Here is a 23,034-nt window from a genome sequence, read left to right on the forward strand (position 1 = left end):
CGTTGGAGCCCTGTTCTAGGTGGAGGCTCTGCCAATTATATATTCATAGTCCACTCTTCCTTTAGCAAAGGCTCTGGCTTATTTGGTTACCTGCAGGTTAGCGCCATAGCCTTTGTAGAGAGGACATCTTAATATGACCCCCCCAATAACAGGGCTACACAAACATGTTATACTTACCTGCTCTGTGTAATGGTTTAGCACAGAGTTGCTCGGTTCCTCCTCTTCTCAGGTCCCTCTTCTGTGTTCCTGCCTGTTAAGTGTCCCGCAGCTGGCTGTGGGGGCATCCAAGCTAAGTCACAGCTCCCTGTGTCTATTCAGACATGGAGTCATGACCCGGCCCCACCCCCTCTCTCTCCTGATTGGCTGACTGACCAATCGCGCCATGCTGCTGTCTTAGCCAATGAGGAGGGGAGTCCCGAGCAGTTGAGACACTCCTGCAATGTTGCTGGATAAAGATGGGCTCAGGTAAGTATTAGGGGGGCTGAGGGGGGCTGCTGCACACTGAAGGCTTTTTATCTTAATGCATAGAATGCATTAAAATAAAAAAAAATAAAAAAAAAACGTCTGCCTTTACAATACCATTGAGACTTCATTCACACTGGCATTGACAAACCTGCAAATACATGTGTTTATAGGTTATTTTAAATGTATATAATGATTTTTACTAGTAAAATGTACACTGTGCATCTACCTGCATTTAGGTGCATTCAGTTTAGCTGCAAAATTCGAATTCTGTGTTTTCAGAATGGGATTAGATACCCTAAATGTGCCTAAATGCATGTAAATGACTGTGAATGTACATAAGGTGAAATACATCTAAATGCAGGAGACGTTAAAATGGAAAACATTTATTTTATTTATACTTCCCATATAAATTCTCCATTGTTTAAAACATCCTAAAGGCAGGGGACTATTGTAAATGTAGCCTAACTGTAGAAAAGTTTGGGGAAAAAAAAAACATAAATAAATCAAATCAAATCAAAAGTACAAAAAAATAGGATCTATCCATGATCATTCCAGCTAAGGTTGGACTGCATAAAAAAAAAGAGCCAAGACCCTAAAGCAGGATTGTAAAAATGTCATGGTTGTATGAAATCAGCGCTCTTCCCCTCTTGCTGTGTGTGCTGTAAACCTTGTGATGCAGGATTTATGGCACTATGCTGTAAAACAGTCCATGTCACGTTTTGTGAACTGTCACTAGAGGCGTGCCTGCCTAGAGATGGAGAGCTCAGGCAGAGAGCAGAATTGCAGCTGTGTTGTGCTGAGCTGCTGCTGCTCTTCCCAAGCACTGTGTACAATGAGATGGCAATAGAAGTGCTGCAGTTCCCTTCTTCCAGTCCTAGCTGGGGCTTTCTCTCCCCCTTGTCTGATCTCTGCTGAATAGCAACTTCCAAATCATCTAAAAGGAGAGAGCCAGCCTGCCTGACAATGGATGTCCGGGGCAGAAAAGACACAGACAAGAGCGCAGAATAATCAGGATGAGCCTGAGCACATTTTGGAATTAGATTACCCCGGCTAAAGGAGTGGATGCTTTCACTTGTTTTCAAGGATTGCTCTATTATCACCGCATGCAACTGGCTGGTGAGTGCAAATGATTATAGTCTTTTTCAGCTGTGTTCCTGGCTCTTCATTATATGTGTGTGCTTTCTTCCCCGCATGCAATAACCAGGCAAGCATACAAGATTCATGTTTCTCCTAAATTCTAAATATAGCAGACTTTCACACTTTCTCTCGTCTTTTAGCATGCAATCCATGTTCACATGCTAGAAGTGCTGCATACTACCCAAAAATAGTTCCAGCTCTCTCTTTTTACAGAGTACCTGCAAGACTTTGGAGCTTTCAGCGTTCAGCAGATTTGCATTTCATATATTTAGCATAAATCTGCATGTATTTGCATAACCTGAAATGCATTAGTCAGTCTGGCACGTCTGTATATTGCATACGTGGATCTAACCCTGAGCATGCCCTAGAAATAAAGTTTTCACGTTACGAATGGAATTGTTAACCCTTGCTTTAGAACACTGTATTTTCCGCACAGGTGCATGTAGTAGGTGTAGGTCCTTCTACGGTGATCCCAAAATACTCTACATGAAGGCATCGTCCTTGATAAATATTCCATTGAAAGCAAGTAAAGCAGTTATTCAGATTTATAGTGCACCAGTGACATTATACTAAGAGCTTGATCAATTCCAATCATTTCTGTGTAGGAGGTTTTAGAAGGCTTGCTGGTTCCTATGGGCTTTATAAAACTTGGAAAATGATTTCTCTTTCAGTGTTTGACACTGAATTTTATTGCAACACACAATGCAGTCCATGGGACCATAAGTAATGTGTGCTGAATTTGAATGATTGGGCTGCATAGCAGTGTGCTATTTGGAAAAGTGGGCGAAAGGTACCGAAATAAGGCTTTTTAATTGCTTTACATATCACACAGGTAACCACGTATGTTTCAGCTTTTTTTCTATCCTTTACTTTTCCAATGGAACAGTGATTTTCTAGAAATAGGATTAATACATCAATGTGATTACGAGTCGAGGATTTCTCTCGAACCGCTGACATGAGATCAGGCTTGCAAACAAATTGAGCGAATATGTGAATGGTTTGTCTGTTAGCTGAGCCTTCCCTCCAGGCGCATAGACCCTAATGAAAATGTTTGCTCTGTAGAACTTGCTCTCTTTTTTGTGCTGTGGGTCAGCGGGTGAAGCAAGAGGAAGTAAATGCATTACAAATGGAAATGGAGGTCTAAAGCCTGGCATGAAAGCAGGATATCACAGGCAGCTGATTTAATAAATGATAATCTGAGGTTGTCACTGCATTATGCTCCATCTAGTGAAATATTTAATACAGTTAAATATTAAAGCGTGGCTGTAATATATCTAATTCTGACACGTATTGTTCCCTTAACCACTTGCCGACCAGTCTCCGTATTTATACAGTAGCAGGTCGGCTCTTTCCCCTTAAACAACAAACCTGTACGTTATTTCATGGGATGTGCCGATTGGCCGCAGAGGGAGCCAGTCAGCAGGTCCGGCAGCCGCAATTGCTGCAGGCATCCACGATCGCACACCGTGGAGACAGAACGGTGGTCTGCCGTTGTAAACACGGCAGACCGCTGTTCTGTCAGTAATGAACACAGGGATCTGTGTTCCTCTTATATAGGAACACAGGTCTCTGTGTTCATTCAGCAAGCCCATCCCCCACACAGTTAGAAAGCACCCCCTAGGGACGCATTAACCCTTTGGTCGTCACTGTCATTAACCCCTTCCCTGCCAGTGTCATTAGTACAGTAAAAGTGCATAAATTTAGCACTGATTACTGTAGTAATTTCACTGGTCCCCCCAAAAGTGTCAAAAATGTCAGTTATGTGTCCGATCTGTCCCCCACATTGTCGCAGTCCCACTAAAAATTGAGGATCACCGCCATTGCTAGTAACAAAAATAAATAAAAATGACATAAATCTTTCCCCTAGTTTGTAGACATGATAACTTTTGCGCAAACCAAACAATATACACTTATAGGGATTTTTTTTTACCAAAAATATGTAGCAGAATACATATTGGCCTAAAATGATGAAAACATTTGATTTAAAAAAAAAAAATTATTGGGAAAGTTTTATAGCAGAAATGAAAAAATATTGTTTTAAGCTCTATTTGTGGGGAAAAAAAGGACATCAATATTATTTGGGTACACCGTCGCACGACCGCGCAATTGTCTGTTAAAATAACGCAGTGCCGTATCCCAAAAAATGGCCTGGTAATTAAGGTGGTAAATCCTTCCAGTCCAGAAGTGGTTAATAAACCAGGTTCTTTTTTAAAGAAATCTGCAGTAAACCTCAGAGAATTGCCATACCAAATGGCCTAATTCATGTAAAGAAGCACTGACATTATCACTACTTTAGAGCTTCTAAAAAGGAAGGCTTGGTTATATATTGCATATGTTTAATGGACACTCTCATGTCTCTTTTATCAAGTAGCTACTTGTCTTTTTGTAGTTTTGCAACCGATATGCTGCTATAGTCCTGCTAAAATTCAATGGAAATGTAAAAGAGAAAAAAAACTGCTGGTAGCTATATCATCAATCATTCAAATGAGTTATATTGAATTTTTCACTCTTTCCTTTTGCTGGTGATGGTGCTAATGAGGTGCTGCATAGTTTGAGTAAACATCATTGCGCGTTTATGACATATAGAAAAATCCATTTTTTTAAAGAGAAAATGTAATGTCATTTTTGTTATTGTTTATTTTTAAATATGCTCATATAGGCTAATAAAAAAAAGACTTCCAGTCTCCTTTTCGATAAGTGTCCCAGGAATCTTTCTATAATACTGTCGTTAATTAGTGTGCATGGGCAATGCATACCAACTGTCTCCCACATCAGTCTCCCCTCCAGAGAGCTTGCATTCTTTGTATGCTACAAATGATATTGTAAAACATTCTTGCATGTCAAAGTCAAATTGAAATTACATCACATTCCCTCAAGAAAGAAAATAGATTGATTGGTAACCAAGAGGTGATTTTTCAAAGAGAGCCTTCAATGGAAATGGGAAAAAATAATAATGGAGAGATTAAAAAAAGCAGCAAAACTGCGAAGCAGAACCACTTGATTTTGGCTTAGAAAGCTTATAATCAGTTTGGGAAGCAGAACAAAAAGTATAACATTGTATTAGACACTCCAATATCCAACATTCAAGGGAGAAGCAAAAAGATATTAGAATCCTCGAGAAAGAATTTATTTAGTAAGAACTAATCCTAAAGTCAGACACACTTGCAATACTTGGTCTTAAAGTGTTCTCGTATGGGTTTTCAATAAATATTTTATATTGTTTTTGCTTTCTACATTCTACAGCTGTCAGCTCACTTACACATATGTACCCACATGTCAGATTTAAACATTGTTTCACATTCAAACCATGCCCCTGTCTGAATTTTTTCACATGTTAGGATAACACATAGATGTTGCCATTGCTCACTTGTTTTTTTAAAGTGCAATCTTCAGGACTGTCATCTTTGGTCAGTGACGAGCCTATACAGTATGGAACACTTAATATGTGCATGCTGATTTCAGGTCAGTGGCTCACTAAGTAGCAAAACAAAAATAAGATAACAATCCTAGAGCTTGTACCTTCAAAGTCAAATAAGCACTGGCATGATTCTCTCCTGGCCAGTTGACATTAGTGAAGCAGTGATTAAACATGACTGCCTTAACCAATACCAACAAGATAAGGATGTTTTCCATATAGAGTATCTGGTTGCTGGGCAATCAGGAGTCACACGTATGTTAGGTGTAGAAAAAACTGCATTTCTGAGAAGGTTAAGAATGGTGGAATAAGAAAGGGCTTGTCAATAATGAGTCGGTTTTATGATCAATAGAAGTGGTTCCTGTAATACGCTATACAAGATATGCTGTCTGTTTGCACCTCAAGATCTGTCATTGCACTATAAAACCTCTCTGAAAAGAACTGAATTTGTTTGATCTAGCTTTGCTTGGTGAATGTGGATTTGGTAGTAGTTTGTACTATATTCTTTCAAAACTTCTAAACACAAGAGTGATTATCTCCAATGTGGCAAACTATTCAACCATGTAGCTCCCTGTGTACCTCTTAATCATTGATGATGACCCTCTTGGGCTTAATAAAGACTTTGATCACTGAAAGTAAGCTTAGAAGGTCTGACATTGCAACCTTTAGAATGGTTTTAACCAATAGAAACTGTCCAGACTGCATTGTAGGCTTTACCAATATTGTACTTATCTGGACATGCTGATACTGTGCATATTAGACAGTACTTTTTCAAATCCCTGTCTACATAAAATCCTAAGATATGGTTTCTGCAAAGTGAGTTTCTTTTTTTTTTATCTTATCTTGGGAAATTTCAAATGTTTTGCAGGGCATAAAAATACCCAAAAGCTCTAAAGACTACATGATTATTGACTTTTTTTTCCATTACGAACAACACCTTTTCCATTGTACATTTACACATTCCATTTGGCATTGCTGAACAAAGCTCTTATATGTGAAACTTAGATAAAAAGGGAAGAAGTGACTGGTGTCCAGAGAAATGTTACTTCTAAAATATGGTTTGTGGACATTTATTAAAAATTTGTAACATGTACATCAAGCCAATGAGTTTCAGTGGAATAGATTAATGCCTATACAACTAAAGCCGGCATCCTACCATTCAGAAACCCTAATCCTCATAGGAATTGTTCCCACCAACTAGTTTGCAGCAACACCCCAGAAGAAGGGGGAGTCTATTCCCTCAAAACGCATTGGCTTGATGTACATGTTGCAAAGTTTTAATACACGTCCACAAACCATATTTTAGAAGCCACATTTCTCTGGACACTCCATTCCTTTTTTATCTAAGTCTACAAGCTGAAATTACCTTAAAGTTGCACAGAAAAGGCAGCAGCCCAGTCCCTGAGAAGGCCCATCGCCACCATTCATCACTGGGCACTATCCACAGGAAGGCACTCCTTCCTTTTTGCCCATACAAATAGGCACTCAGGACAATTGACTAACTCAGTCAGTCCAGTGTGGTGTCCAACGCAAGCAAGATACTCTTATATGTGAAACCGAAGCCAGAGCAATGAGAAAGACATGGGCTTTCACTGCTAAAAAAAAAATGCTAGTTACTTTGCAGCTGTAGAGCTTTCCGATCACTTTGGCAGCAGGCAACTACCAATGTGTTTCAGATTACTGGCACACAAACAACTTTAACTTATCAGATGTGTTTACTTTATGCTCAACTTCCACCCCCTAGCCAAAAATTGGCAAATATGCTATTTCGTGCCATTCAGTGGGCTATTGCCCAAAACTGGTGACCTCCCTCAGTGCACTGGTCTCAGGTGCTTCACCGCACGAAAGGTATAAAACTGATGGAGAGGATACACCATGCTTTAATGGATACCATGCATATCTTTGACCGTAAAAGGGAATATTGGTCAGCATATTAATCATCAAATGTCTCTTTAAAAACCACTTGTTGTCCGCCCCATAGCAGTTTTACTGCTACAGGGCAGCAGCTTTGGACCGGATCACGTATATATAGGTGATCCGGCTCTTCCGATTAGGGAGTGTGCATGTGTGCCGCCGGCGCCTTGTTCCTGCTGTAATTATACACAGCAGGAGCCCATCAGTGCATATCGCAGACTCGATGTCCACCGACACCCGCTGATCATCCATTATAGAGGGAGAAGGGCAGTCTGCCTATGTAAACAAGGCAGATTGCCGTTCTGTCAGCAGAGAAGGCATGAATCCTGTGTTCCTGCAAAGCAGTGACATGGATCCATGTCTTCCCCTAGTGAAAGCACCTTCCATAGTACACAGAAACACTAGCTAGGCAAACAGTTAACCCTTTGATCATCCCTGATGGTAACCCCCAGCCAGTGTCATTATTACAGTGACAGTGCATATTTTTTTATACATTCAATGTATTTGTGTCAGAGGTCCCCAAAAAGTGTCAATTAGTGTCAGAATGTCTATCGCAGTCCCACTATAAATCTATAAATCGCTGTTTGCCACCATTACTGGTAAAAATAATAAATAAATAAAAAGATCCTATAGTTTGTAGATGCTATAAATTTTGTGCATACCAATCAATATACACCTACTAAGATATTTTTTTTACCAAAAATATGTAGCAGAATACATAGTGGCCAAAATGCCTGAAGAAACTCACATTTTTTCAATTTTTTTTCTATTGGATTTGCTTTATAGCAGAAACTAAAAAATATATATATTTTTTCAAAATTGGCGATATTTTTTTGTTTACAGCACAAAAAATAAAAAAGGCAGAGGTGGTTAAATACCACAAAAATAAAACTCTATTAGGGGGGGGGGAGGACATAAATTTTGTTTGGGTACAGTGTCACATGACTGCACAATTGTCAGTTAAAATAATGCAGTGTCATATCCCAAAAAAAAAAAAAAAAAAAAATGGCCTGTCATGAAGGGGGGTAAATCTTTTGAAGGGTCAGTGGTTGAGGGTTCTCTGTTTTTTATGGATTGTTATAATGGTACAGTTCTACTATGATGATATAGGTTCCAGTAATTATATATGCATATATATATATATATATATATATATATATATATATATATATATAATCTATTGATGTCACGGTTCTAATGTTTTCTAGCCATACATTTTTTTTCTTTGTGCAGGGATGCATTTCAGGAGTTCCAACTAACCTTGCTGCATGTTTGTTACTTGTCCATGACTCAAAAACGACTAAAGCCAGGATATCAGTGTATCATGCAGCTAAGCAGAAGGTAAAGAGGAAGTAAACCCTCTGAAAAAAAATGTGAAAAAAAAAAACCTGTAAAGACAAGGACATAATGAGCTAGTATGCAACGCATACTAGCTCATTATGAAGTACTTACCTAAAAACGAAGCCCCCACAGTGCCGCCCGCTCAGCAACAGGACGGCCGACATGTCCTGCTTCCTGGATCACGTCCTCCGGCCATCTGATTGGCCGGAGGTGCGATTACAACACTCCCGCGCATGCACGGGAGCCGCCGTTCACGGCATATGGGTCCGAAGGAACAGCACGGGTATCCGTTCCTTCAGAACGCATGCGCCAATGACGTCATTGGCTGCATGCACTGTAAATATCTCCTAAATGGAGCATGTTTAGGAGATATTTATAGCACCTATAGGTAAGCCTTAATATAGGCTTACCTATAGGTAAAAGTCTTTAAAGTGGGTTTACAACCACTTTAAAAAAGAAGGTCAGCAATGACATTTTCCATATTACCTTGGTGGAACTTAACAGGAAAATGTCTGCCTTCTTTATTATTTTTCTTTTTTTCTTTTAGGTTTTACAAAACTGCTATTCTGTGTGTCTAGCTAATCCCAGTATGTTTTGATGTAAATTATGCTGAAGGGAAATTATTTGGAGGGCACCTAAGTCTTGCATCTCCCCCTCTTAGCTGACTAATTGTGAGCCTAAAGATGGCAAGGTGAGCAAAACTGTTTTTTTCTGGTACCAGTTATTTGCAGAAAAACCTGTCACATAAAAAAAAAAAAAATAAAAAAAAGGCAAGGTGAGCAAAACTCTTTTTTTCTGGTGCCAGTTATTTGCAGAAAATCTATTACAAAAAAAAAAAAAAGTAAAATTGGTGTGGTACAACAAACCACGCTCATCAACGTGTGTGTGCACTGATTCAGGTGATTAATTTAACTCATGGGATTTACCCCTCCTCTGCTGTATGTGTAATATAATATATAATTTATTATATAATATATATACAATTCTCTGTTAAATAGCTCATGAAAATGAACATTATATAAAAGGTATAACTTTGTCAGGTATTAATATATGATGGAAATTGTAGATATTGAAGGAAATATGGAATCTGAAATACTTGAAACAAATTTTGTGATTTTTTTTTCCCAGAGCATTATACTAATTTTATAACTGAAATGATTTGCATTGTGCCTAAAATCTAATATATTACAAATGAAAGTGACTTTCTTCCCTCTGCAGCGTGCCTGAAATTCCATTACATGGCTGCATCCACGTCTCTTGCAGTGACCGTTAAAAGAATCTATGGGTAACCTTTCATATGTATGTTAATGAGGTTCCCATACCTGCATTAAAGTCCTGCCAACGTTTTGGGAGAAATGGCCATATAATGTTCCTCCTTTCCATAAAATACCTTACATTTTAGGTTTCAGAATTTACTAGGCAGTTTACCTAATCTAGTGCCAGTTTACATAATCTAGTGTCCTCTCTATGATCCCTTTGCATCAGTGCTTTTGATAATGCAGATACTGTAGATCTGTCAATGAATTTGTAGCTATTTTATAATTTTCGTTCTGTGTGTTGAGTTGCATAATTTTTTTTTTTTCATTGCTGTACAATCATGAACAATGTTTTGGTAAATTATACCAATAAAGTGCAACTCTTTTTATAAAGAGTGGGTAAGAGTTGGAATATTAGTTGGATTTTTATCCCACTCTGGTATGAGAGTATTCTGCCTACTTCCTGGCCAGTAACAGGAGATGAGGTTAAATCTCCCCAGCAGAAGTATAAACTTCATGGCTTTTACCATTTCACCAATCTGCCCAAAACTAAAAGATGTTGGCTGATGTTTCACTTTAACAGCAAGGGAATATAGTGCATTTACCGCTTGAGCTTCATAAATATCAAAGTGATGTTAAACCCAAAACCAAAAATGTAATAAATTGCAGCTTACTAGTCATTAGATGAGATGGCTACATTTGTTTTCTTAAGTTTCCTTCCATCTGTTTTCAACCGTTGATCTGGCCAGTAATACACCTCCTGTATTATAGTGCCTACGCTCTGGATGAATGAGCATGGGAGCACCTTTGGACAGCAGCATTGTCAGTCTGAGGGTAGGGGAGTGTTAGATGGGGTAGCAGATTGAAATACACTAACAAATTAAAGCTAAAATCCAGCTAATACTTTATAAGCACTTACATCAAACATGTTCTTCCTTGTGGGATACAGGTTTCACATAAATAAACCAATAAATCAAAATTCATCACTGTAAACACCCTTGCCTTTGTTAAACGATTTGCAAATGAATGCAGTCATTACATCTAAGAAATGGTAAGCTGCAAAATAATAAAGGATAAGTTCACCTTTTTGGAACATGTTACGTGTTCCACCCATATTTAGGGTGGCTGTTGCCAATTCTGCTAATCTCCCCCGCTCTGTGACAGTGGGCTGCAGATTTTCTCCCTCCACCCGCTGTCACTTTTTGAAAAGAATGCATCCAAGCAGGGCTCCACCCACACAGCAATGTAATTTATTTATTCACAATTTCCTGTGAATAACTGAACTACAACTACCATCAGCCATTGCAGCAGACAGCTTGTACTTCTTAATGAACTGCGAGGCCGATGTTGAGCTCCTTTGCAGGTCATTGATTTTTCCTGCTCTCATGTAACTGCCTACCCCTATGAGATATGGGCAGAAAGCTATCTTGAGAGTCTGCAGGAGGCCTGCAATGCACTCATGGTCTGCTGATCACAGGTGCAATGCTCTGCAAACTCTCTAGAAAAAAAAAATAAATGCACATTTTTTATCTGCAAAAAAAAATGCAGTTATTATTTTTTAATAAAAGGTGACCTTATCCTTTCAATGTTTGCTTTTAGGTTCACTACCACTTTAAGTAAAATCCATCATTTAGGCAAAGCTGTCTCTTATAAATGGATCTTTCTTTAATCATAGAAGAACAAAAATGTGGCTGATGTAAAAAGGAAAAAAAAATAGAAGAGCTGACAGCAACACCCAAGTACTTAGAAGCAGCCATTTTTCTTGTGCAGTTTACAAATTTAAAGCCACCACATGGCTATAGGCAGCACTTGCAGTTTTTGTTTCATTATCTCCAAAGTGTTGGATCCTGCTACTTAGCCTTTGATTTCTTGGCTGACATTGATTCTAAAAACATGTATATGATAAGTCATTAGATATTTCTTCCAAGTTTCTATATGGCAGCCAGGGTCTAATGAAGTCAAGTCAGGTGAAGTTTTAAATATGTGGTGACACCAAAGTCCTCCACAACCTTTCTTTGTAACCTCTTCCTCTTCATATCACTATAATTGTAGAAAAGTGTTGTACTATGACACACAAGGTCTGGCAGTCACAAGAAAGTGCAAAAGACAGTTCATATGTCTGCCTAGTGTGTACCTACAGCTATAGCAAAAGTAGTCTAGCTACAAGGAGGAGACTTAAAGTCGAACTCCAGCCTTACTTCAATCCTGCATGGTTGTACAGGCTCCTGTTGCTTGCTCTGATTTCCCTGCGCACTTTGAGCTTTCACAGTGTGCTTAACAAGCGGCAGTAAGTAAGATAGAGCCTGCCCTATCCTGGTTGGAGGACATCCAACATCAAACCTGCACTTTTGCTCCTTAGCCAAACTGACCCTGGCTTGCCTTTTAATTTATTGAATTTTAGTTCATTTCGTTTTTGAGCTTTATATGTTTATATGTTACCTACAGTGCTGCACCCAAATGCAGTCTGTCTAGGAATGCCCACTCCTCCAGACTGGTATCCACCTATCAAGCCCACTGTTTGCAGCAAGGTTGAGGACTCTTCAGCGAAGTACTGAGGCAGGGTGTTGTGATGTTTTCAGAAAGATATATAGTACAACACCCTGATGCCACTCCCCATCAGGCCATGATGACATTAGTGGGTCTAAAAAAGATATGTAACATAAATGGGAAGGTTTTATTTAAAATGGTAATAGAATGTTGAAGAGGGTAGAATGGGAAACCAGGGAAGGCAAAATATAATCAGATTAAACTACAGCTTAAGGCTGGTTCACACTGATGCAAATTGGATGCGCGTTTCCCCGTGTCCAATTCGAATGACAGGAGAGTGTAACCGACTCTCAATGGAGCCAGTTTACACAGCTCTGGGGTGGAGGCTTTCCACACTGGAAAAGGGTCCTTTGCATCTTCTGGTCCGTTTCAGCTGCAAATTCAGCAAACCATTTGGACCTGATTCACACCTGAAATAGAAAACAGGGATTTACTGGATCCCATGCTGCTGTGAGCTGCGGCCACAGCTAGTGTGAACTCAGCCTTAAGTTAGTGACAGCGATGCATGGAGAAGGGAGAAGGGGCGCTGTCTGCGAAAAAACTATTGCAAAGGGAGGCTTGTGTGGTAAAAATAAGACCCCAAAAGATTTGCGGCCAACTATAGCGCTTGCTTGGATTAAAACTAATAAAACTAATGGTGGGTTCAAATAAAGTGCTGGGTGCTATAGAATAATCCAATAAAAATAAAAATAATAAACCATTCAAAGTGAATATCACAGCAGTAAAATGCACGACGGATAAATAGTAAAATTATTGATGGTGAAGAAAGTGCTAAGGTGAGTGCAAAACAATGAAAATGATTATATCAAATTAATATTGAAGTACATAGATATACAATAAATTACATCAATAAGTGCCTCAGGTGCTAAAGTGCAGATAAAAAAGTCCACATGAAAGTTCATAAGTGACTCAAGTGAAAATGCAGGTTTATCTTGAGTGTCAATAAAAGGAAAAGTGCAGGTGCTCTGTGTTGAATCCTCCAATGATCCAAATGCTGGTACTTGTGGTGTCACCGTGGGGGATAATAGGAGAATACACTCACCAGATGTTGTGGGTCCTATATACCATACGGTATTAATACCTATTCTCGCTTTATGGCCACCTGGGCCAGAGAGGACACTGCTGGGCTTTGTAGTACCGCAATGATCCGGAATCCACTTCCTGGATAGCCTTGATCCGCAGGATCCGGTCAGGGTATGCAGGGTAAAAAAGCTCCAGATAGTGTATTACCATTTAAAAATATTCTTTATTTTTTTCTAAAGGTAAATAGGTATGTAGTACATAAAAAAATGGGATTCGCCAGCCAAAATGGTGCCCGTGAGTGGAGAGAGGTGAATACCGGCTTGCGTTCCACTCAGGCACCCGGGACGTAAGCAGCGTGCGTTCCACCTTGAGGGAGGCTTAACTGCTGAGAACTATTACAAAAAGGAGACATGTCCAGTTGTCCACTGAGCAAATGGGGCCTCTTTGCTGACCACAATTGTTAAAGGGGGCCCCATCCGCTGGTCACCTCTGTAAAGAGGGAGCCTGTCCACTGTGTACCATTGCAAATAGTGGCCTGTCCAGTGAACACTATTGTAAAGTATGGCCTGTCTGGTGAGCACTTTTTTTGAAGGGGAGCACCATTCCAAAAGGTGGGCCTCTCTGCAGAGCACCATTGCAAATATACAATTACAAAGGGGGTCTGTCCACTGGGCAACATTGCTAAGGGTTCCTGTCCACTAAGCACTTGTGCAAAGGGGGCCTGTTCACTAAACACTTTAACAGTGAGTGCCTGTCCACTGGGAACCTATGCAAAGCAAACTGTCTACTGAACACCTGTGGAAAGAAGGCCTGTCCTCTGGGCACTGTGCAAGGGGGGAAAAGGGTCTGTCAGCTGACCAAACTAGCTATTATTGTAAAAGAGACATGTCCAGTGATCACTAATACAAACATGGTATTTTCACTGACCTCCAATGTCAATGTGGAAAGGGTGAAAATTGGAGGAGTGTATACACTGTTCCATACTAGTAAAGATTATAAATATGGTTCCAATATAACCACCAGTAATTAGATGCCTGTTATTAGAGGTGGAACATTCTAGGTGTCACAGTGAACCAAAAGAAAACAAGCAGGGGTGCCCATAACAATTTTTCAATGTGATTATTTTTTTTTTTTTTTCCATAATTATTTGTATATCCTGTGTGTCCCCCAGTATAACAGCTTCCACTTATACAAACTGATAAGAAAATGACACCTTTTGTAGACACATAATAATATAAAAGAAGTTTGGTTGTGTTGAAAGGGATTGACTTTCTATTAACTTTGTCATACATTCAAGCTTTACATTTATAAGCCACCAAAATATTATCCGAGCATATCTCTTGTCATTTACCAAAATTCTAACAGACATGTAATGTTCATTCTATATGCACACTCTGTTGTTGGCTTCAAAGGAAGATATTGAATTTGTATTTTTCTTTTTATGTGTGTGAAGGCTGCAAACAAGAATTTGAATTGAGAGGGCAAGAATTCTATGGGGTCAGGTGAGAGCTATTTGTCATTTGCTAAGTCAATCTACTTGTTCTTGTCAGCACTGAGCACAACTCATTGTTGAAGCTTGTACATTATTTTGTCCAAGTTGTCTCAGGCCAACGTTGTGCCCTGTGACCAGAGGTCTAAGAGCAGTGTGTAGGTTGTCATGTAAGCTGCAAGACAGAGAAAATCTTTCAGTGTACATGAAAATGGAAGAACCGATTTACTCTGACCTTGGCAAGTTGATATGAGCTCCCGCATTAAATTGTTTTCTGCAATCCATTGCAGGTTGCTCAGCTATCGCTAAGACTCTTTTATTATGTATATCCTTTCAGTAACCATGTTTTAAGGTTGGTGATAATAAAATGAAAAGTTGATACCTGACTTGACATCAATATTTGTATCCAATAATAAGCCATCCAAAGGTAAACATCCATTTTTTTAGTTAAAGGCCCTCTATTGGAAAACATATTGCATTTCAGTAACTGTATGGAATGAATATGTTATATTATGTAGTATATGAATTCCTTTTTTTATTTTACGTGCCTATTTATATTGTTTATGCATAGGTTTGGGCACATCGTAAATTGGCAGAGATGTTTGCAATGCTCAGCAAAAAGAAACTGTGGATATAGCTATGTATAGATATATGTCTTGGGTTACCATATTTTTATTTGGCCATGCCCTCCCTGTATGGGATATATTATTTTTTTGGAAGCTCTGAATTCATTTGACTAGAAATTTGTTGTAGAATTAGGGAGAACAGCAGTTTCAATTTAAATGTCTCCTATTTAGGCTGGCCCTATACCTGCAGAATATCATTAGAAACATTTCCTTTTTCAGAATGTTTGTTTGATTATCTATGATTACACATCAGTACACTTTGACACTCGGTTTCTACCAAAGCAGGCAAAAAAATCAAAGGACAAGGATGGGCAATTTTTGTTGAATCTAATGGGAACAAACTGTTTTCTTGTTCAATATTTAATTAATTTAGTGTAAGACATGGTTCACAGAGTACGAAAGGTATGGATATAACGTCAAAGTGTAAAGGACAGTGACATTATGAGACCTTGTCAATAACATTAGTCAGATAACAAGGGAAGACATGCTAGCTTACATACAAAACCGTGATGCAAAGTTAAGACAGCTACATAGAGTTATTGACTGACAGTATACATAAAATAGTAGTGCCTACTAGGTGGTGAGTGTCCAAGGAACCACATTTTATAACGGGAAGGGTTGAGAAGAAAAGGAGAGGGAAGGAGTGGGAAGGGTATGGGAAGTCTTGGGGATTCAGAGAGGATGCAGACTGTAAGGCAAAAAGGAAGAAGAGCTACGTGAGATTAAAGTGGGAATGCTAGGATAGCAGTGAGGAATCATCAAAATGAGGGGGTAAGAGCTTGTCTTCAAGGCCTTAGCTATGGTTGGTAATAAACTATTTTCTAATAGTTACATTTGTTCCCTTTAAGTAGTCTGATGCTCATGTTCTTGTCAAAGTTAATCTGGATGTAGAATGTGTGTTCTATGAAAATCAAGACATTTACTTGGTACTCGAGGTAAAATACATTCAAAATTAGGCAAGTCCATGAAGGGACCATCAAATGTTTAGATGTGCGAATTTTAATACTTTCTTGTCCAAACATTTAAACCAAACCTCTACAGGTATATGGCTAGAATTAAAATTCATCTAGACCTATATGCCCACAACATTGCAATGCTGCAGTGATTCCAGTAAAGAATAAACAGCATTGTCATCCTGTTAAAGAAAGTAAAAATAATAGATCTCCTGGCCATTTCAACACGTTATAAAACTACTCCTTACAAGGGAGACTCAGAAAAACAAAACCTGCTGTGTTAATGCTATTGACAGACTGCATCATATATATATTTTTAGATTTTGCCCATAGTTCAAACTATAAGCTATAAATGCAAAAACTAACTAAAATCTGTAGCATTTTAAAAAGGAAAAAAAGTGAAACTTCAAGTAAATAGCTAAATGTGCAGTTGAAATACATGTATGTTTACAGTTTTGCCTTTTTGGGCAACTATTCTTTTGATACACATCTTAGACAGTCATGAATGTCACTCTGCTACTGCTTGAGTCAGATTTACTGCTTATTGTCAGAGTTGATGATGCTGATTCAGAGTCTGCTGTCATTGTATGGAGGTGAAGAGGTGGCAAGGGAAGCTGAATAGCTGAACCAGAAAGAGGAATTGCTTAATCAGTGCATAGTGTGTCACTTGTATCACTGTGCAGGGTACAAATGTGTGGAAATCACGCAATTAGCTGTACAGAATTAGATATCATTTGGCAGGTATATCATTAATGTATATTTTGTATTTATTTGGACTTTAAGCTGTTTGCCTGGATGTTTGCTTCCACATTGTGTAATATGTTTTACTTGAGATTCTACTTTACATCTGTTTTTAGAAAATTATTTTTTCAATTGTAAAATTAGGAAAAAATCATTTTTAATTTTTGCATTCCGTCTCGTTTTTAAAAATAATCAGCAGTTTGTACTGCCTTTTTATTCAGATAGAAATTATAGTGATGCTAGATCATTTCATTTTGACAAATGTTTAAAAATGCAGTCAAATCGTAACTCTTCTTAAGCCAAATCTAGCTATTCCCATATTTTCTCAATTACATAACCCAGTAAACCACTCCCCTTTTATTCACCTTTAGTGGAGGAGACCTTGGAGATGTCATTTGGAGCTTTTTTTTTTGGCTGTCGTCGGGCATTGTAGAAGGGTGTATACATGGTATGGGTGTTCCACTTCACAAGCATGTAAAGGCAAGCCCTAGGGATATATTAAAAGGCAGTTTTTTTTTTTTTACTGCTGCCCTCAAAGCATTATTAATATTACTTATCCCTGCTAAACTGAGTTTATTTTCTTTGCTTTGGTGCAAATCCCACAGGGGAGTACCCATCCCTCCATGCCATTTGTTTGACAATCCCTTGGCAGTTAGCCTAGAAAATGGATCAGAAATAACTCAACACACAGCCATTAATGTCTAAACTGCTGGCAACAAAAATGAGTCCACCCCTAAGTGAAAATGTCTAAAATGGGCCCAAAGTGTCAATATTTTGTGTGGCCACCATTATTTCCCAGCACTGCCTTACCCTCTTGGGCATGGAGTTTACCAGAGCTTCACAGGTTGCCACTGGAGTCCTCTTCCACTCCTCCACGATGACATCACGGAGCTGCTTCCGTTTGAGGATGCCCTACAGATGCTCAATAGGGTTTAGGTCTGGAGACATGCTTGGCCAGTCCATCACTTTTACCCCCAGCTTCCCAAGGCAGTGGTCATCTTGGAGGTGTGTTTGGAGTCGTTATCATGTTGGAATACTGCCATGTAGCCCAGTCTTCAAAGGGAGGGGATCATGCTTTGCTTCAGTATGTCACAATACATGTTGGCATTCATGGTTTCCTCAATGAACTGTAGCTCCCCAGTGCTGGCAGCACTCATGCAGCCCCAGACCATGACACTCCCACCACCGTGCTTGACTGTAGACAAGACACAGTTGTCTTTATACTCCTCACCTGGTTGCCGCCACACACGCTTGACACCATCTGAACCAAGTAAGTTTATCTGGGTCTCATCAGACCACAGGACATGGTTCCAATAATCTCTGTCCTTAGTCTGCCTGTCTTCAGCAAACTGTTTGCGGGCTTTCTTTTGCATCATCTTTAGATTAGGCTTCCTTCTGGGATGACAGCCATGCAGACCAATTTGATGCAGTGTGCTGTGTATGGTCTCAGCATTGACAGGCTGACCCCCCACCCCTTCAACCTCTGCAGCAGTGCTGGCAGCACTCATATGTCTATTTCCCAAAGACAACCTCTGGATATCACACTGAGCATGTGCACACAACCACCCTTTGCAGCTATAACAGCCTCAACTCTTCTGGGAAGGCTGTCCACAAGGTTTAGGAGTGTGTCTATGAGAATGTTTAACCATTCTTCCAGAAGCGCATTTGTGAGGTCAGTCACTGATGTTGGGCGAGAAGGCCTGGCTCACAGTCTCTGCTCTAATTCATCCCAAAGGTGTATCTATATGAGTGACATGGGACTTATGTCTATTATTCCTCCTGCACAGACGACAATCTCGTTTTATTGATCTTTACACTCTATATTATGGTGAAGCTCTGTATAGGTGTACATTGTTATGTATCCCTCCTCTTTATGTTTATCACATATGAGAGCCTGTTAGGTTGTTCCCCTTCCTGTGCTGATTATTGGCTTTTAATGCACTGATGTCTCTGCTTGGTGTTTATTGTCATTTATGTGCATATGTTTTTATTGTTATTTTCTCTTTATGTAGTGCAATATTTTGTAACATTGTGTATGGTAATCAATGGATGTTTTTTTCATGCTTGTCAGGTGGAAGCCAATTGTGTTGATTGGGTTTGGCTGTGAATGTGTTTTCACTTATTGCAACACGACTACACAGTTTTAAACCTGGTTATGACTAGCACAAGATGTGAGAAACATGGTAACCTACCATTCATTCCTGTGACTGTATATGTTTACATTACAATAAATAAGTTGAATTGATATCCCAATGTGGTGTGCAGCTGCCTATTCCAAGATTCCTCAGTTGCGTTTGGGCTTTGTGAATAGCCCTAAGTAGCAGAGGATCAAATTTAATATACTATAGCATGGTAGTACAAATCACTGCAGAAGACTTGAAGTCAGATGCATCCACAAGTCTCTTGCTTTCTGCAAAGTGATAATTTTTTCTGACATACTGTACATATGCAATATTTTACTTGTACCTGACTAAAGAGACATTTTCTTTACATGTATTCGCCATTACATTACATTTTTACTATTACATTGTGAAGTCATTTAGGACTCTGACAGATTCAGTTAAATTGATTTACAAAAGGAACAGAAGTGGTTCACTTAGCAAAATGAAGGCCACTTGAACCTCTTAGGGAAAGGGAGTCCTGACTGATGGAAGCATGGCTATACAATGGGCCTTAACCTAACACAGGAAGGTTAAAGCGGAACTAAACCCATCAAAAACAGTTACATTCCAGGCATGCCAGGAATGCTAACTGTCACATTTGCTTGTGCTCTCAACCAAACTGTAAAACCTTCAAATGGCTGGTGTCATAATTAATCACATGTGCAGCATCTGCAGTTGTAGATCAAACAGAGGTTAAGATAGCAGCTTCCTTGGCTGAAAATAATAGGAGGGTTTAGTTCCACTTTAGGTGCCTCCATCAGGATCGACTTTGTGGACTTGAGGTGAAGGAGCAGAGCTTGAACTCTAGAAAAATACTATTTCGAGGCATCCCACTGACCTGAGGAAATTCAGCCTTTAGGAGAGTTGCCTGCCTACCTTCCTGTTCTGTGGTAATTTGTCACAGCTTTATTGGCAGTTGGACTATGGATGGATTATTCCCTTAAGTTGAATTTTGGGTGAGTCTAATGACTGCCTGGTACTGATGGTAAGGACGAGCCTTTTAGACTATGTCAGGTTAATGTTTACATGTGCTCTCAGTATAACTGTGACTGGCACTGGTTATTTGAAAATTCAATAAAGCTAGGGCCTTGCCATTTTACAGCTTAATCGGCTTTGGTGTCATTTTTGGACAAGGTATGGTTTTTAGTTGGTCCTGCCTGAGGTTATGCTTCTTATCAGTAATCAGTTTTTACTTTTCAAAGTGCATGCTCACTTTGCAAAGTAATGGCCCATTAACATTTGGCCGATTTTTCCAAGAAAAATGCATATGGCGCTTTTAAGGTGCTAAAATACAAATTTGTGAAAACATATACTGTTAAAATTATTCAAAAGTTTATTAGATTACAGGATAAATATTCAATAATAAAAACAGCATTGTGTTAACATAGTCTTATTGTCCTCATTTTTGCAGCAGTACAAATAGTAACAGTTTGAGCATTTTGGCCCAGAGGGGTTTCTTAAGGGGTTACTTTAAAATCCAAGGTTTATCATTAGTCTGTTAAGGAGTAAAATTAAAGCCTCATACTGGTTTCGTATTAAAGAAGACCACAAGAGGGTGCCCATATGGTAGAATAATTGATAGCCAGCTTCTGGGACACCTAAAGACTGGGTACAACATAAAGCTGGGCTGCCCACATATTTTTTCAACTTTGCCAATTTTGTGCTGTGTTAGGGTTTGTGCATTGCGTTAATGCAACCCATTAATTTTTGTTTCGCTGTCAATGTACCAGAATGAATGAAAAGAGTCCATGTAGCATTTTTTCCATTGCAGCTCAGTACAAAACACTGTAGTGTAGATATAGAATCCTATGCACTACCACTTATTATAAGAAACAGAAAGCAGCTGCAATTTAATTTAAAAAATAATGATTTTGTTAAGCCTTTGAATGGTACCATGAAAGTCCACATTAGCCTCAAATTACCTCTCTTTCCTTTTTTGATAGGATGTAGATACTTTTCTTACACATGATTTATGCTGGCAACTCCTCTTTTTTCTAAGTGCCTATATTGTTAAAAATCCAGTAACACGCTGCCTTTCCCTGCTCTGCACATGCTCCGTTGCTCTCTATTTTTAGGCACTGCCGAATTTAAAGAGGCCAATCTACTGACAGCCTTAAAATGGAATTAAACTCTCCTATCCTTTACAGACAATAATGCTGCTTCTGTTGGATCTGCAACTGCCATGATGCTGCACATGTGATCAGTTATGACACCAGCCATTTGATGGTTTGACAGTTTGGTTGAGAACACAAGCACATGTGACAGTTAGCAATCCCAGCATTCTAGGAATGTAACTGTTTTTTTAAAACCGTTAAATCGATGGGTTTAGTTCCGCTTTATGATTTACTGCTGTTCAGGGCTCTGGGCTTCAGCAAAATGTCAGCCTCCAGAAAAAAGAAGCAGGAACAATGCTGGAGGATATTTACACCACACACTAATTTTGGTAGCATAATCATTGATGTGGAATATATGTTCCCTGCTAAATACATTTTTTTGTTATCAAGTTGTTATGAGTAAATTTCCACTTTAAGGATAACATATTAGGGGTTATTGAGGGTTGCATGCTTTAACCCTTTCACTGCCAGGCCCTGCTTTCCATTTTTAACTTCAGGTGGCTAAACCATTTTTGCTATTTTTCTCTTGTTTAAATTTATTTTTGTTTTTTTACTTACAGCTTTGAAAGTTTTTAACACATCCATGAAACCATATACTTTCTGAAAGCATACAACCCCCCCCCCCCCCAAAAAAAATAAATAAAATAAAAAAAAGTTTATCAAAACAATATTTTCCAAAATACATTAAAATCATTATTATGAGTGCATGTAACGTAATAAGTAACAATTATTTATAAATTTATTGTGTGCCTTATTTGTGAAATGGTGAAAATCAGAACTGTAAATAGGCATTATACACAAAAATCTAGAAGCGAGCTTCACACATTTGTGTCGTGATAATGCCTGAACCACAGTGTTTTGTGCTGCAGTGCCATTCATTTTGAATGGCTCCATCATCGAATGTTGCCAGCACATCAAGAACATATTAGAACCACTTTTGCATTGTGTTGTGTTGTGTTGTGTTGCATAGGAAAAAAAGTTCATGTTTAGTTTTTGTGAGTTGTTGTTTACTGAAATTATATTCATACTGTAAGACAATACATGTCAAAAGGACATTGTCACTTTTCCCCCAAATGGGCAAGGTGACAGAGTCTGTAAAAGGCCCCCCAATTTAATGACACTCACCTTTACATTGATCCCCAGTCAGGTAGTGTTTGTGACTGCATCTCATTAAAATGCATGTGGTAACATACATCAACACACACTGCACATATTTAGCATTATACCAAAATGAAGCTCCTTAGAGCCCATCCAGAATCTTACATTGAGGAATGTGTGTTAAAACATGCACAAGTATGTGATTTAATTTGGATTTATTTCTATAAATCAATTTAATTTGGATTTTGGAGTTCATTGTGGGATATGCTGTTTAATATTGTTTGGCAACAACTGGAGTCATATGACCCTGGGGAAACAAAGCCCACCCAATGGGGGAGGAGCAAAGAATTCTCATGTCATCAGTTACACATAAAATGTTTAACTTTAAGGGTCCAAATGGTTTGGCTCTGAGGATGAGGGTTCTACCCTCAAAACACATAAGTCAACTAGGATTCAGTTGGTGTCCTTCCAAGCCTAAGGACACGCTTAATGGATCAAGCAGCTTCAATGCTGATGCTTACTTTTTTTTTTTTTTATATTTTTTTATTGAGTTTTAAAGCATAACAGAGAACGTGAGTATTACTCAACAGTAATGTCAACAGTGCAATAATATAGTATATCAGAACATAGCACAATAAAGGATAACAACAAAGGATAACATAGGACATAGAAAGCAGCTATAGCATCAGTGTCGTAATATAGAAATGTGGCAGTATAAAGATATAGAGATATAGAGGTCACAACAATTCACAA

General features: G+C 38.8%; 1 protein-coding gene across 1 annotated transcript in view; it reads left to right on the forward strand.

Annotated features, from left to right (window-relative positions):
* The first annotated feature begins 1,190 nt into the window (after window positions 1-1,190).
* Window positions 1,191-23,034, forward strand: part of SNTG1 (syntrophin gamma 1) — a 914,265-nt gene continuing 892,421 nt past the window's right edge. The window contains exon 1 of the mRNA XM_082259744.1: window positions 1,191-1,581. The gene's annotated coding sequence lies outside the window, so the exon portion shown is untranslated. The remainder of the gene's footprint in view (window positions 1,582-23,034) is intronic.

The sequence above is a fragment of the Pelophylax lessonae genome, assembly GCF_965119305.1.
Source record: "Pelophylax lessonae genome assembly, chromosome: 5".
NCBI lineage: Eukaryota > Metazoa > Chordata > Amphibia > Anura > Ranidae > Pelophylax > Pelophylax lessonae.